The sequence below is a fragment of the Ranitomeya variabilis genome, unplaced genomic scaffold (assembly GCF_051348905.1).
Source record: "Ranitomeya variabilis isolate aRanVar5 unplaced genomic scaffold, aRanVar5.hap1 Scaffold_390, whole genome shotgun sequence".
NCBI classification, from domain to species: domain Eukaryota; kingdom Metazoa; phylum Chordata; class Amphibia; order Anura; family Dendrobatidae; genus Ranitomeya; species Ranitomeya variabilis.
The window spans coordinates 1-13,512 of record NW_027508126.1 but is presented as its reverse complement, the minus strand read 5'-3'; the positions used below and the strand labels follow the sequence as shown (position 1 = coordinate 13,512).

Below are 13,512 nucleotides of genomic sequence, written 5' to 3'. Positions count from 1 at the left end.
TCACCAACCAGGTGCGCTGCCTGCAGTAGATAGAATCTTAGCACGGAACATTCATGTGCTGTCACAATGGGGCTGGCTGGAGGGTGTGGTCAAAGTAGGCGGAGTTATGCAGATTCAAAACGCGTCGTGCACAGCTTGAACAAACACTCACACACAGACAGACAGACAGACAGACACACACACTCTCCGTCTCTCACACACAGACACACATACACAGCAGAACTGTCATTGACAGCAGAACTGTCATTGAGAAGGCCTCCCTCCAGAGTTTCTGAAAATGTCCTCCCTGCGGCAATCTTTTGCTCTGTCTCCACAATGGGTATTGGTGGTAGGCCTTGGTGCGGCCCACGGGGCGCAGCGGCTTCGGTATCGCTTCTCGGCCTTTTGGCTAAGATCAAGTGTAGTATCTGTTCTTATCAGTTTAATATCTGATACGTCCCCTATTTGGGGACCATATATTAAATGGATTTTTGGAACAGGGAGATGGAAGAAGAGCTTGCTCTGTCCACTCCACGCATTGACCCGTTATTGCAGTATCTCCGGGACCAGTGCACTCCTTCTCTGATCCAGTTTCTAAAAACAGATTGAATTGAAATCAGCGCGAGTTGTCTTTTAACCCTTTATGGGAATTGATTTCAGGGTCAAAGAAGCACTTTTCTCAGGCCAAGTGTAGCATTTTGTTTGATTTCTCCTGGCCAATTGCAACATTTTCTGCGCCTTGCCTGGCCTTGCTTTCACCTATGTCTGTCAAACATTGCATTGCATTCAATATGCAATCAATCAATCAATCAATCAATCAATCAATCAATTTGTCTTTACTGGTTGCTGCAACAGGTGTGTTAAGATTTAGGCCTTTCTTACAGTGTTGCAAATATACTGTGTCGGCTACCAAACTAGGCCCCTGCTGTCTGTCAGCACTTGCTATTTAAATTGAAGCATTCAATGAGTAGTTCTGCCATACATACTGCATTTCTGACCGCAGGAATTCTTTTTTGAAACATTGTCTCCCTCTTGTGGACCACCGGTTTTTCAATGCGTTGTATTATATGCATTTTTAAAAGAAAAAAAGTAAGTAAAAATGGTGCCTGTGCTGATCTTGAATAGGCTTGTCTTGTCCATCTACACCTGTGTGTGTGTGAGCATTCTAATGCTTTTCACCAACCAGGTGCGCTGCCTGCAGTAGATAGAATCTTAGCACGGAACATTCATGTGCTGTCACAATGGGGCTGGCTGGAGGGTGTGGTCAAAGTAGGCGGAGTTATGCAGATTCAAAACGCGTCGTGCACAGCTTGAACAAACACTCACACACAGACAGACAGACAGACAGACACACACACTCTCCGTCTCTCACACACAGACACACATACACAGCAGAACTGTCATTGACAGCAGAACTGTCATTGAGAAGGCCTCCCTCCAGAGTTTCTGAAAATGTCCTCCCTGCGGCAATCTTTTGCTCTGTCTCCACAATGGGTATTGGTGGTAGGCCTTGGTGCGGCCCACGGGGCGCAGCGGCTTCGGTATCGCTTCTCGGCCTTTTGGCTAAGATCAAGTGTAGTATCTGTTCTTATCAGTTTAATATCTGATACGTCCCCTATTTGGGGACCATATATTAAATGGATTTTTGGAACAGGGAGATGGAAGAAGAGCTTGCTCTGTCCACTCCACGCATTGACCCGTTATTGCAGTATCTCCGGGACCAGTGCACTCCTTCTCTGATCCAGTTTCTAAAAACAGATTGAATTGAAATCAGCGCGAGTTGTCTTTTAACCCTTTATGGGAATTGATTTCAGGGTCAAAGAAGCACTTTTCTCAGGCCAAGTGTAGCATTTTGTTTGATTTCTCCTGGCCAATTGCAACATTTTCTGCGCCTTGCCTGGCCTTGCTTTCACCTATGTCTGTCAAACATTGCATTGCATTCAATATGCAATCAATCAATCAATCAATCAATCAATCAATCAATTTGTCTTTACTGGTTGCTGCAACAGGTGTGTTAAGATTTAGGCCTTTCTTACAGTGTTGCAAATATACTGTGTCGGCTACCAAACTAGGCCCCTGCTGTCTGTCAGCACTTGCTATTTAAATTGAAGCATTCAATGAGTAGTTCTGCCATACATACTGCATTTCTGACCGCAGGAATTCTTTTTTGAAACATTGTCTCCCTCTTGTGGACCACCGGTTTTTCAATGCGTTGTATTATATGCATTTTTAAAAGAAAAAAAGTAAGTAAAAATGGTGCCTGTGCTGATCTTGAATAGGCTTGTCTTGTCCATCTACACCTGTGTGTGTGTGAGCATTCTAATGCTTTTCACCAACCAGGTGCGCTGCCTGCAGTAGATAGAATCTTAGCACGGAACATTCATGTGCTGTCACAATGGGGCTGGCTGGAGGGTGTGGTCAAAGTAGGCGGAGTTATGCAGATTCAAAACGCGTCGTGCACAGCTTGAACAAACACTCACACACAGACAGACAGACAGACAGACACACACACTCTCCGTCTCTCACACACAGACACACATACACAGCAGAACTGTCATTGACAGCAGAACTGTCATTGAGAAGGCCTCCCTCCAGAGTTTCTGAAAATGTCCTCCCTGCGGCAATCTTTTGCTCTGTCTCCACAATGGGTATTGGTGGTAGGCCTTGGTGCGGCCCACGGGGCGCAGCGGCTTCGGTATCGCTTCTCGGCCTTTTGGCTAAGATCAAGTGTAGTATCTGTTCTTATCAGTTTAATATCTGATACGTCCCCTATTTGGGGACCATATATTAAATGGATTTTTGGAACAGGGAGATGGAAGAAGAGCTTGCTCTGTCCACTCCACGCATTGACCCGTTATTGCAGTATCTCCGGGACCAGTGCACTCCTTCTCTGATCCAGTTTCTAAAAACAGATTGAATTGAAATCAGCGCGAGTTGTCTTTTAACCCTTTATGGGAATTGATTTCAGGGTCAAAGAAGCACTTTTCTCAGGCCAAGTGTAGCATTTTGTTTGATTTCTCCTGGCCAATTGCAACATTTTCTGCGCCTTGCCTGGCCTTGCTTTCACCTATGTCTGTCAAACATTGCATTGCATTCAATATGCAATCAATCAATCAATCAATCAATCAATCAATCAATTTGTCTTTACTGGTTGCTGCAACAGGTGTGTTAAGATTTAGGCCTTTCTTACAGTGTTGCAAATATACTGTGTCGGCTACCAAACTAGGCCCCTGCTGTCTGTCAGCACTTGCTATTTAAATTGAAGCATTCAATGAGTAGTTCTGCCATACATACTGCATTTCTGACCGCAGGAATTCTTTTTTGAAACATTGTCTCCCTCTTGTGGACCACCGGTTTTTCAATGCGTTGTATTATATGCATTTTTAAAAGAAAAAAAGTAAGTAAAAATGGTGCCTGTGCTGATCTTGAATAGGCTTGTCTTGTCCATCTACACCTGTGTGTGTGTGAGCATTCTAATGCTTTTCACCAACCAGGTGCGCTGCCTGCAGTAGATAGAATCTTAGCACGGAACATTCATGTGCTGTCACAATGGGGCTGGCTGGAGGGTGTGGTCAAAGTAGGCGGAGTTATGCAGATTCAAAACGCGTCGTGCACAGCTTGAACAAACACTCACACACAGACAGACAGACAGACAGACACACACACTCTCCGTCTCTCACACACAGACACACATACACAGCAGAACTGTCATTGACAGCAGAACTGTCATTGAGAAGGCCTCCCTCCAGAGTTTCTGAAAATGTCCTCCCTGCGGCAATCTTTTGCTCTGTCTCCACAATGGGTATTGGTGGTAGGCCTTGGTGCGGCCCACGGGGCGCAGCGGCTTCGGTATCGCTTCTCGGCCTTTTGGCTAAGATCAAGTGTAGTATCTGTTCTTATCAGTTTAATATCTGATACGTCCCCTATTTGGGGACCATATATTAAATGGATTTTTGGAACAGGGAGATGGAAGAAGAGCTTGCTCTGTCCACTCCACGCATTGACCCGTTATTGCAGTATCTCCGGGACCAGTGCACTCCTTCTCTGATCCAGTTTCTAAAAACAGATTGAATTGAAATCAGCGCGAGTTGTCTTTTAACCCTTTATGGGAATTGATTTCAGGGTCAAAGAAGCACTTTTCTCAGGCCAAGTGTAGCATTTTGTTTGATTTCTCCTGGCCAATTGCAACATTTTCTGCGCCTTGCCTGGCCTTGCTTTCACCTATGTCTGTCAAACATTGCATTGCATTCAATATGCAATCAATCAATCAATCAATCAATCAATCAATCAATTTGTCTTTACTGGTTGCTGCAACAGGTGTGTTAAGATTTAGGCCTTTCTTACAGTGTTGCAAATATACTGTGTCGGCTACCAAACTAGGCCCCTGCTGTCTGTCAGCACTTGCTATTTAAATTGAAGCATTCAATGAGTAGTTCTGCCATACATACTGCATTTCTGACCGCAGGAATTCTTTTTTGAAACATTGTCTCCCTCTTGTGGACCACCGGTTTTTCAATGCGTTGTATTATATGCATTTTTAAAAGAAAAAAAGTAAGTAAAAATGGTGCCTGTGCTGATCTTGAATAGGCTTGTCTTGTCCATCTACACCTGTGTGTGTGTGAGCATTCTAATGCTTTTCACCAACCAGGTGCGCTGCCTGCAGTAGATAGAATCTTAGCACGGAACATTCATGTGCTGTCACAATGGGGCTGGCTGGAGGGTGTGGTCAAAGTAGGCGGAGTTATGCAGATTCAAAACGCGTCGTGCACAGCTTGAACAAACACTCACACACAGACAGACAGACAGACAGACACACACACTCTCCGTCTCTCACACACAGACACACATACACAGCAGAACTGTCATTGACAGCAGAACTGTCATTGAGAAGGCCTCCCTCCAGAGTTTCTGAAAATGTCCTCCCTGCGGCAATCTTTTGCTCTGTCTCCACAATGGGTATTGGTGGTAGGCCTTGGTGCGGCCCACGGGGCGCAGCGGCTTCGGTATCGCTTCTCGGCCTTTTGGCTAAGATCAAGTGTAGTATCTGTTCTTATCAGTTTAATATCTGATACGTCCCCTATTTGGGGACCATATATTAAATGGATTTTTGGAACAGGGAGATGGAAGAAGAGCTTGCTCTGTCCACTCCACGCATTGACCCGTTATTGCAGTATCTCCGGGACCAGTGCACTCCTTCTCTGATCCAGTTTCTAAAAACAGATTGAATTGAAATCAGCGCGAGTTGTCTTTTAACCCTTTATGGGAATTGATTTCAGGGTCAAAGAAGCACTTTTCTCAGGCCAAGTGTAGCATTTTGTTTGATTTCTCCTGGCCAATTGCAACATTTTCTGCGCCTTGCCTGGCCTTGCTTTCACCTATGTCTGTCAAACATTGCATTGCATTCAATATGCAATCAATCAATCAATCAATCAATCAATCAATCAATTTGTCTTTACTGGTTGCTGCAACAGGTGTGTTAAGATTTAGGCCTTTCTTACAGTGTTGCAAATATACTGTGTCGGCTACCAAACTAGGCCCCTGCTGTCTGTCAGCACTTGCTATTTAAATTGAAGCATTCAATGAGTAGTTCTGCCATACATACTGCATTTCTGACCGCAGGAATTCTTTTTTGAAACATTGTCTCCCTCTTGTGGACCACCGGTTTTTCAATGCGTTGTATTATATGCATTTTTAAAAGAAAAAAAGTAAGTAAAAATGGTGCCTGTGCTGATCTTGAATAGGCTTGTCTTGTCCATCTACACCTGTGTGTGTGTGAGCATTCTAATGCTTTTCACCAACCAGGTGCGCTGCCTGCAGTAGATAGAATCTTAGCACGGAACATTCATGTGCTGTCACAATGGGGCTGGCTGGAGGGTGTGGTCAAAGTAGGCGGAGTTATGCAGATTCAAAACGCGTCGTGCACAGCTTGAACAAACACTCACACACAGACAGACAGACAGACAGACACACACACTCTCCGTCTCTCACACACAGACACACATACACAGCAGAACTGTCATTGACAGCAGAACTGTCATTGAGAAGGCCTCCCTCCAGAGTTTCTGAAAATGTCCTCCCTGCGGCAATCTTTTGCTCTGTCTCCACAATGGGTATTGGTGGTAGGCCTTGGTGCGGCCCACGGGGCGCAGCGGCTTCGGTATCGCTTCTCGGCCTTTTGGCTAAGATCAAGTGTAGTATCTGTTCTTATCAGTTTAATATCTGATACGTCCCCTATTTGGGGACCATATATTAAATGGATTTTTGGAACAGGGAGATGGAAGAAGAGCTTGCTCTGTCCACTCCACGCATTGACCCGTTATTGCAGTATCTCCGGGACCAGTGCACTCCTTCTCTGATCCAGTTTCTAAAAACAGATTGAATTGAAATCAGCGCGAGTTGTCTTTTAACCCTTTATGGGAATTGATTTCAGGGTCAAAGAAGCACTTTTCTCAGGCCAAGTGTAGCATTTTGTTTGATTTCTCCTGGCCAATTGCAACATTTTCTGCGCCTTGCCTGGCCTTGCTTTCACCTATGTCTGTCAAACATTGCATTGCATTCAATATGCAATCAATCAATCAATCAATCAATCAATCAATCAATTTGTCTTTACTGGTTGCTGCAACAGGTGTGTTAAGATTTAGGCCTTTCTTACAGTGTTGCAAATATACTGTGTCGGCTACCAAACTAGGCCCCTGCTGTCTGTCAGCACTTGCTATTTAAATTGAAGCATTCAATGAGTAGTTCTGCCATACATACTGCATTTCTGACCGCAGGAATTCTTTTTTGAAACATTGTCTCCCTCTTGTGGACCACCGGTTTTTCAATGCGTTGTATTATATGCATTTTTAAAAGAAAAAAAGTAAGTAAAAATGGTGCCTGTGCTGATCTTGAATAGGCTTGTCTTGTCCATCTACACCTGTGTGTGTGTGAGCATTCTAATGCTTTTCACCAACCAGGTGCGCTGCCTGCAGTAGATAGAATCTTAGCACGGAACATTCATGTGCTGTCACAATGGGGCTGGCTGGAGGGTGTGGTCAAAGTAGGCGGAGTTATGCAGATTCAAAACGCGTCGTGCACAGCTTGAACAAACACTCACACACAGACAGACAGACAGACAGACACACACACTCTCCGTCTCTCACACACAGACACACATACACAGCAGAACTGTCATTGACAGCAGAACTGTCATTGAGAAGGCCTCCCTCCAGAGTTTCTGAAAATGTCCTCCCTGCGGCAATCTTTTGCTCTGTCTCCACAATGGGTATTGGTGGTAGGCCTTGGTGCGGCCCACGGGGCGCAGCGGCTTCGGTATCGCTTCTCGGCCTTTTGGCTAAGATCAAGTGTAGTATCTGTTCTTATCAGTTTAATATCTGATACGTCCCCTATTTGGGGACCATATATTAAATGGATTTTTGGAACAGGGAGATGGAAGAAGAGCTTGCTCTGTCCACTCCACGCATTGACCCGTTATTGCAGTATCTCCGGGACCAGTGCACTCCTTCTCTGATCCAGTTTCTAAAAACAGATTGAATTGAAATCAGCGCGAGTTGTCTTTTAACCCTTTATGGGAATTGATTTCAGGGTCAAAGAAGCACTTTTCTCAGGCCAAGTGTAGCATTTTGTTTGATTTCTCCTGGCCAATTGCAACATTTTCTGCGCCTTGCCTGGCCTTGCTTTCACCTATGTCTGTCAAACATTGCATTGCATTCAATATGCAATCAATCAATCAATCAATCAATCAATCAATCAATTTGTCTTTACTGGTTGCTGCAACAGGTGTGTTAAGATTTAGGCCTTTCTTACAGTGTTGCAAATATACTGTGTCGGCTACCAAACTAGGCCCCTGCTGTCTGTCAGCACTTGCTATTTAAATTGAAGCATTCAATGAGTAGTTCTGCCATACATACTGCATTTCTGACCGCAGGAATTCTTTTTTGAAACATTGTCTCCCTCTTGTGGACCACCGGTTTTTCAATGCGTTGTATTATATGCATTTTTAAAAGAAAAAAAGTAAGTAAAAATGGTGCCTGTGCTGATCTTGAATAGGCTTGTCTTGTCCATCTACACCTGTGTGTGTGTGAGCATTCTAATGCTTTTCACCAACCAGGTGCGCTGCCTGCAGTAGATAGAATCTTAGCACGGAACATTCATGTGCTGTCACAATGGGGCTGGCTGGAGGGTGTGGTCAAAGTAGGCGGAGTTATGCAGATTCAAAACGCGTCGTGCACAGCTTGAACAAACACTCACACACAGACAGACAGACAGACAGACACACACACTCTCCGTCTCTCACACACAGACACACATACACAGCAGAACTGTCATTGACAGCAGAACTGTCATTGAGAAGGCCTCCCTCCAGAGTTTCTGAAAATGTCCTCCCTGCGGCAATCTTTTGCTCTGTCTCCACAATGGGTATTGGTGGTAGGCCTTGGTGCGGCCCACGGGGCGCAGCGGCTTCGGTATCGCTTCTCGGCCTTTTGGCTAAGATCAAGTGTAGTATCTGTTCTTATCAGTTTAATATCTGATACGTCCCCTATTTGGGGACCATATATTAAATGGATTTTTGGAACAGGGAGATGGAAGAAGAGCTTGCTCTGTCCACTCCACGCATTGACCCGTTATTGCAGTATCTCCGGGACCAGTGCACTCCTTCTCTGATCCAGTTTCTAAAAACAGATTGAATTGAAATCAGCGCGAGTTGTCTTTTAACCCTTTATGGGAATTGATTTCAGGGTCAAAGAAGCACTTTTCTCAGGCCAAGTGTAGCATTTTGTTTGATTTCTCCTGGCCAATTGCAACATTTTCTGCGCCTTGCCTGGCCTTGCTTTCACCTATGTCTGTCAAACATTGCATTGCATTCAATATGCAATCAATCAATCAATCAATCAATCAATCAATCAATTTGTCTTTACTGGTTGCTGCAACAGGTGTGTTAAGATTTAGGCCTTTCTTACAGTGTTGCAAATATACTGTGTCGGCTACCAAACTAGGCCCCTGCTGTCTGTCAGCACTTGCTATTTAAATTGAAGCATTCAATGAGTAGTTCTGCCATACATACTGCATTTCTGACCGCAGGAATTCTTTTTTGAAACATTGTCTCCCTCTTGTGGACCACCGGTTTTTCAATGCGTTGTATTATATGCATTTTTAAAAGAAAAAAAGTAAGTAAAAATGGTGCCTGTGCTGATCTTGAATAGGCTTGTCTTGTCCATCTACACCTGTGTGTGTGTGAGCATTCTAATGCTTTTCACCAACCAGGTGCGCTGCCTGCAGTAGATAGAATCTTAGCACGGAACATTCATGTGCTGTCACAATGGGGCTGGCTGGAGGGTGTGGTCAAAGTAGGCGGAGTTATGCAGATTCAAAACGCGTCGTGCACAGCTTGAACAAACACTCACACACAGACAGACAGACAGACAGACACACACACTCTCCGTCTCTCACACACAGACACACATACACAGCAGAACTGTCATTGACAGCAGAACTGTCATTGAGAAGGCCTCCCTCCAGAGTTTCTGAAAATGTCCTCCCTGCGGCAATCTTTTGCTCTGTCTCCACAATGGGTATTGGTGGTAGGCCTTGGTGCGGCCCACGGGGCGCAGCGGCTTCGGTATCGCTTCTCGGCCTTTTGGCTAAGATCAAGTGTAGTATCTGTTCTTATCAGTTTAATATCTGATACGTCCCCTATTTGGGGACCATATATTAAATGGATTTTTGGAACAGGGAGATGGAAGAAGAGCTTGCTCTGTCCACTCCACGCATTGACCCGTTATTGCAGTATCTCCGGGACCAGTGCACTCCTTCTCTGATCCAGTTTCTAAAAACAGATTGAATTGAAATCAGCGCGAGTTGTCTTTTAACCCTTTATGGGAATTGATTTCAGGGTCAAAGAAGCACTTTTCTCAGGCCAAGTGTAGCATTTTGTTTGATTTCTCCTGGCCAATTGCAACATTTTCTGCGCCTTGCCTGGCCTTGCTTTCACCTATGTCTGTCAAACATTGCATTGCATTCAATATGCAATCAATCAATCAATCAATCAATCAATCAATCAATTTGTCTTTACTGGTTGCTGCAACAGGTGTGTTAAGATTTAGGCCTTTCTTACAGTGTTGCAAATATACTGTGTCGGCTACCAAACTAGGCCCCTGCTGTCTGTCAGCACTTGCTATTTAAATTGAAGCATTCAATGAGTAGTTCTGCCATACATACTGCATTTCTGACCGCAGGAATTCTTTTTTGAAACATTGTCTCCCTCTTGTGGACCACCGGTTTTTCAATGCGTTGTATTATATGCATTTTTAAAAGAAAAAAAGTAAGTAAAAATGGTGCCTGTGCTGATCTTGAATAGGCTTGTCTTGTCCATCTACACCTGTGTGTGTGTGAGCATTCTAATGCTTTTCACCAACCAGGTGCGCTGCCTGCAGTAGATAGAATCTTAGCACGGAACATTCATGTGCTGTCACAATGGGGCTGGCTGGAGGGTGTGGTCAAAGTAGGCGGAGTTATGCAGATTCAAAACGCGTCGTGCACAGCTTGAACAAACACTCACACACAGACAGACAGACAGACAGACACACACACTCTCCGTCTCTCACACACAGACACACATACACAGCAGAACTGTCATTGACAGCAGAACTGTCATTGAGAAGGCCTCCCTCCAGAGTTTCTGAAAATGTCCTCCCTGCGGCAATCTTTTGCTCTGTCTCCACAATGGGTATTGGTGGTAGGCCTTGGTGCGGCCCACGGGGCGCAGCGGCTTCGGTATCGCTTCTCGGCCTTTTGGCTAAGATCAAGTGTAGTATCTGTTCTTATCAGTTTAATATCTGATACGTCCCCTATTTGGGGACCATATATTAAATGGATTTTTGGAACAGGGAGATGGAAGAAGAGCTTGCTCTGTCCACTCCACGCATTGACCCGTTATTGCAGTATCTCCGGGACCAGTGCACTCCTTCTCTGATCCAGTTTCTAAAAACAGATTGAATTGAAATCAGCGCGAGTTGTCTTTTAACCCTTTATGGGAATTGATTTCAGGGTCAAAGAAGCACTTTTCTCAGGCCAAGTGTAGCATTTTGTTTGATTTCTCCTGGCCAATTGCAACATTTTCTGCGCCTTGCCTGGCCTTGCTTTCACCTATGTCTGTCAAACATTGCATTGCATTCAATATGCAATCAATCAATCAATCAATCAATCAATCAATCAATTTGTCTTTACTGGTTGCTGCAACAGGTGTGTTAAGATTTAGGCCTTTCTTACAGTGTTGCAAATATACTGTGTCGGCTACCAAACTAGGCCCCTGCTGTCTGTCAGCACTTGCTATTTAAATTGAAGCATTCAATGAGTAGTTCTGCCATACATACTGCATTTCTGACCGCAGGAATTCTTTTTTGAAACATTGTCTCCCTCTTGTGGACCACCGGTTTTTCAATGCGTTGTATTATATGCATTTTTAAAAGAAAAAAAGTAAGTAAAAATGGTGCCTGTGCTGATCTTGAATAGGCTTGTCTTGTCCATCTACACCTGTGTGTGTGTGAGCATTCTAATGCTTTTCACCAACCAGGTGCGCTGCCTGCAGTAGATAGAATCTTAGCACGGAACATTCATGTGCTGTCACAATGGGGCTGGCTGGAGGGTGTGGTCAAAGTAGGCGGAGTTATGCAGATTCAAAACGCGTCGTGCACAGCTTGAACAAACACTCACACACAGACAGACAGACAGACAGACACACACACTCTCCGTCTCTCACACACAGACACACATACACAGCAGAACTGTCATTGACAGCAGAACTGTCATTGAGAAGGCCTCCCTCCAGAGTTTCTGAAAATGTCCTCCCTGCGGCAATCTTTTGCTCTGTCTCCACAATGGGTATTGGTGGTAGGCCTTGGTGCGGCCCACGGGGCGCAGCGGCTTCGGTATCGCTTCTCGGCCTTTTGGCTAAGATCAAGTGTAGTATCTGTTCTTATCAGTTTAATATCTGATACGTCCCCTATTTGGGGACCATATATTAAATGGATTTTTGGAACAGGGAGATGGAAGAAGAGCTTGCTCTGTCCACTCCACGCATTGACCCGTTATTGCAGTATCTCCGGGACCAGTGCACTCCTTCTCTGATCCAGTTTCTAAAAACAGATTGAATTGAAATCAGCGCGAGTTGTCTTTTAACCCTTTATGGGAATTGATTTCAGGGTCAAAGAAGCACTTTTCTCAGGCCAAGTGTAGCATTTTGTTTGATTTCTCCTGGCCAATTGCAACATTTTCTGCGCCTTGCCTGGCCTTGCTTTCACCTATGTCTGTCAAACATTGCATTGCATTCAATATGCAATCAATCAATCAATCAATCAATCAATCAATCAATTTGTCTTTACTGGTTGCTGCAACAGGTGTGTTAAGATTTAGGCCTTTCTTACAGTGTTGCAAATATACTGTGTCGGCTACCAAACTAGGCCCCTGCTGTCTGTCAGCACTTGCTATTTAAATTGAAGCATTCAATGAGTAGTTCTGCCATACATACTGCATTTCTGACCGCAGGAATTCTTTTTTGAAACATTGTCTCCCTCTTGTGGACCACCGGTTTTTCAATGCGTTGTATTATATGCATTTTTAAAAGAAAAAAAGTAAGTAAAAATGGTGCCTGTGCTGATCTTGAATAGGCTTGTCTTGTCCATCTACACCTGTGTGTGTGTGAGCATTCTAATGCTTTTCACCAACCAGGTGCGCTGCCTGCAGTAGATAGAATCTTAGCACGGAACATTCATGTGCTGTCACAATGGGGCTGGCTGGAGGGTGTGGTCAAAGTAGGCGGAGTTATGCAGATTCAAAACGCGTCGTGCACAGCTTGAACAAACACTCACACACAGACAGACAGACAGACAGACACACACACTCTCCGTCTCTCACACACAGACACACATACACAGCAGAACTGTCATTGACAGCAGAACTGTCATTGAGAAGGCCTCCCTCCAGAGTTTCTGAAAATGTCCTCCCTGCGGCAATCTTTTGCTCTGTCTCCACAATGGGTATTGGTGGTAGGCCTTGGTGCGGCCCACGGGGCGCAGCGGCTTCGGTATCGCTTCTCGGCCTTTTGGCTAAGATCAAGTGTAGTATCTGTTCTTATCAGTTTAATATCTGATACGTCCCCTATTTGGGGACCATATATTAAATGGATTTTTGGAACAGGGAGATGGAAGAAGAGCTTGCTCTGTCCACTCCACGCATTGACCCGTTATTGCAGTATCTCCGGGACCAGTGCACTCCTTCTCTGATCCAGTTTCTAAAAACAGATTGAATTGAAATCAGCGCGAGTTGTCTTTTAACCCTTTATGGGAATTGATTTCAGGGTCAAAGAAGCACTTTTCTCAGGCCAAGTGTAGCATTTTGTTTGATTTCTCCTGGCCAATTGCAACATTTTCTGCGCCTTGCCTGGCCTTGCTTTCACCTATGTCTGTCAAACATTGCATTGCATTCAATATGCAATCAATCAATCAATCAATCAATCAATCAATCAATTTGTCTTTA

General features: G+C 44.6%; 12 non-coding genes across 12 annotated transcripts; all 12 read left to right on the top strand.

Moving 5' to 3' along the window:
- Positions 1-368: 368 nt before the first annotated feature.
- LOC143790493 (U2 spliceosomal RNA) lies at positions 369-559 on the top strand. Its single transcript, XR_013219629.1, has one exon. It is a non-coding gene; the product is annotated as a U2 spliceosomal RNA (small nuclear RNA).
- Positions 560-1,522: 963 nt separating this feature from the next.
- Positions 1,523-1,713, top strand: LOC143790492 (U2 spliceosomal RNA). The gene has a single exon (XR_013219628.1). It is a non-coding gene; the product is annotated as a U2 spliceosomal RNA (small nuclear RNA).
- Positions 1,714-2,676: 963 nt separating this feature from the next.
- Positions 2,677-2,867, top strand: LOC143790491 (U2 spliceosomal RNA). Its single transcript, XR_013219627.1, has one exon. It is a non-coding gene; the product is annotated as a U2 spliceosomal RNA (small nuclear RNA).
- A 963-nt stretch (positions 2,868-3,830) lies between these two features.
- Positions 3,831-4,021, top strand: LOC143790490 (U2 spliceosomal RNA). The gene has a single exon (XR_013219626.1). It is a non-coding gene; the product is annotated as a U2 spliceosomal RNA (small nuclear RNA).
- A 963-nt stretch (positions 4,022-4,984) lies between these two features.
- On the top strand, positions 4,985-5,175 carry LOC143790489 (U2 spliceosomal RNA). Its single transcript, XR_013219625.1, has one exon. It is a non-coding gene; the product is annotated as a U2 spliceosomal RNA (small nuclear RNA).
- Positions 5,176-6,138: 963 nt separating this feature from the next.
- On the top strand, positions 6,139-6,329 carry LOC143790488 (U2 spliceosomal RNA). Its single transcript, XR_013219624.1, has one exon. It is a non-coding gene; the product is annotated as a U2 spliceosomal RNA (small nuclear RNA).
- Positions 6,330-7,292: 963 nt separating this feature from the next.
- Positions 7,293-7,483, top strand: LOC143790487 (U2 spliceosomal RNA). Its single transcript, XR_013219623.1, has one exon. It is a non-coding gene; the product is annotated as a U2 spliceosomal RNA (small nuclear RNA).
- A 963-nt stretch (positions 7,484-8,446) lies between these two features.
- Positions 8,447-8,637, top strand: LOC143790521 (U2 spliceosomal RNA). The gene has a single exon (XR_013219657.1). It is a non-coding gene; the product is annotated as a U2 spliceosomal RNA (small nuclear RNA).
- A 963-nt stretch (positions 8,638-9,600) lies between these two features.
- On the top strand, positions 9,601-9,791 carry LOC143790519 (U2 spliceosomal RNA). The gene has a single exon (XR_013219655.1). It is a non-coding gene; the product is annotated as a U2 spliceosomal RNA (small nuclear RNA).
- A 963-nt stretch (positions 9,792-10,754) lies between these two features.
- Positions 10,755-10,945, top strand: LOC143790508 (U2 spliceosomal RNA). Its single transcript, XR_013219644.1, has one exon. It is a non-coding gene; the product is annotated as a U2 spliceosomal RNA (small nuclear RNA).
- Positions 10,946-11,908: 963 nt separating this feature from the next.
- LOC143790497 (U2 spliceosomal RNA) lies at positions 11,909-12,099 on the top strand. Its single transcript, XR_013219633.1, has one exon. It is a non-coding gene; the product is annotated as a U2 spliceosomal RNA (small nuclear RNA).
- A 963-nt stretch (positions 12,100-13,062) lies between these two features.
- On the top strand, positions 13,063-13,253 carry LOC143790486 (U2 spliceosomal RNA). Its single transcript, XR_013219622.1, has one exon. It is a non-coding gene; the product is annotated as a U2 spliceosomal RNA (small nuclear RNA).
- Positions 13,254-13,512: the final 259 nt, after the last annotated feature.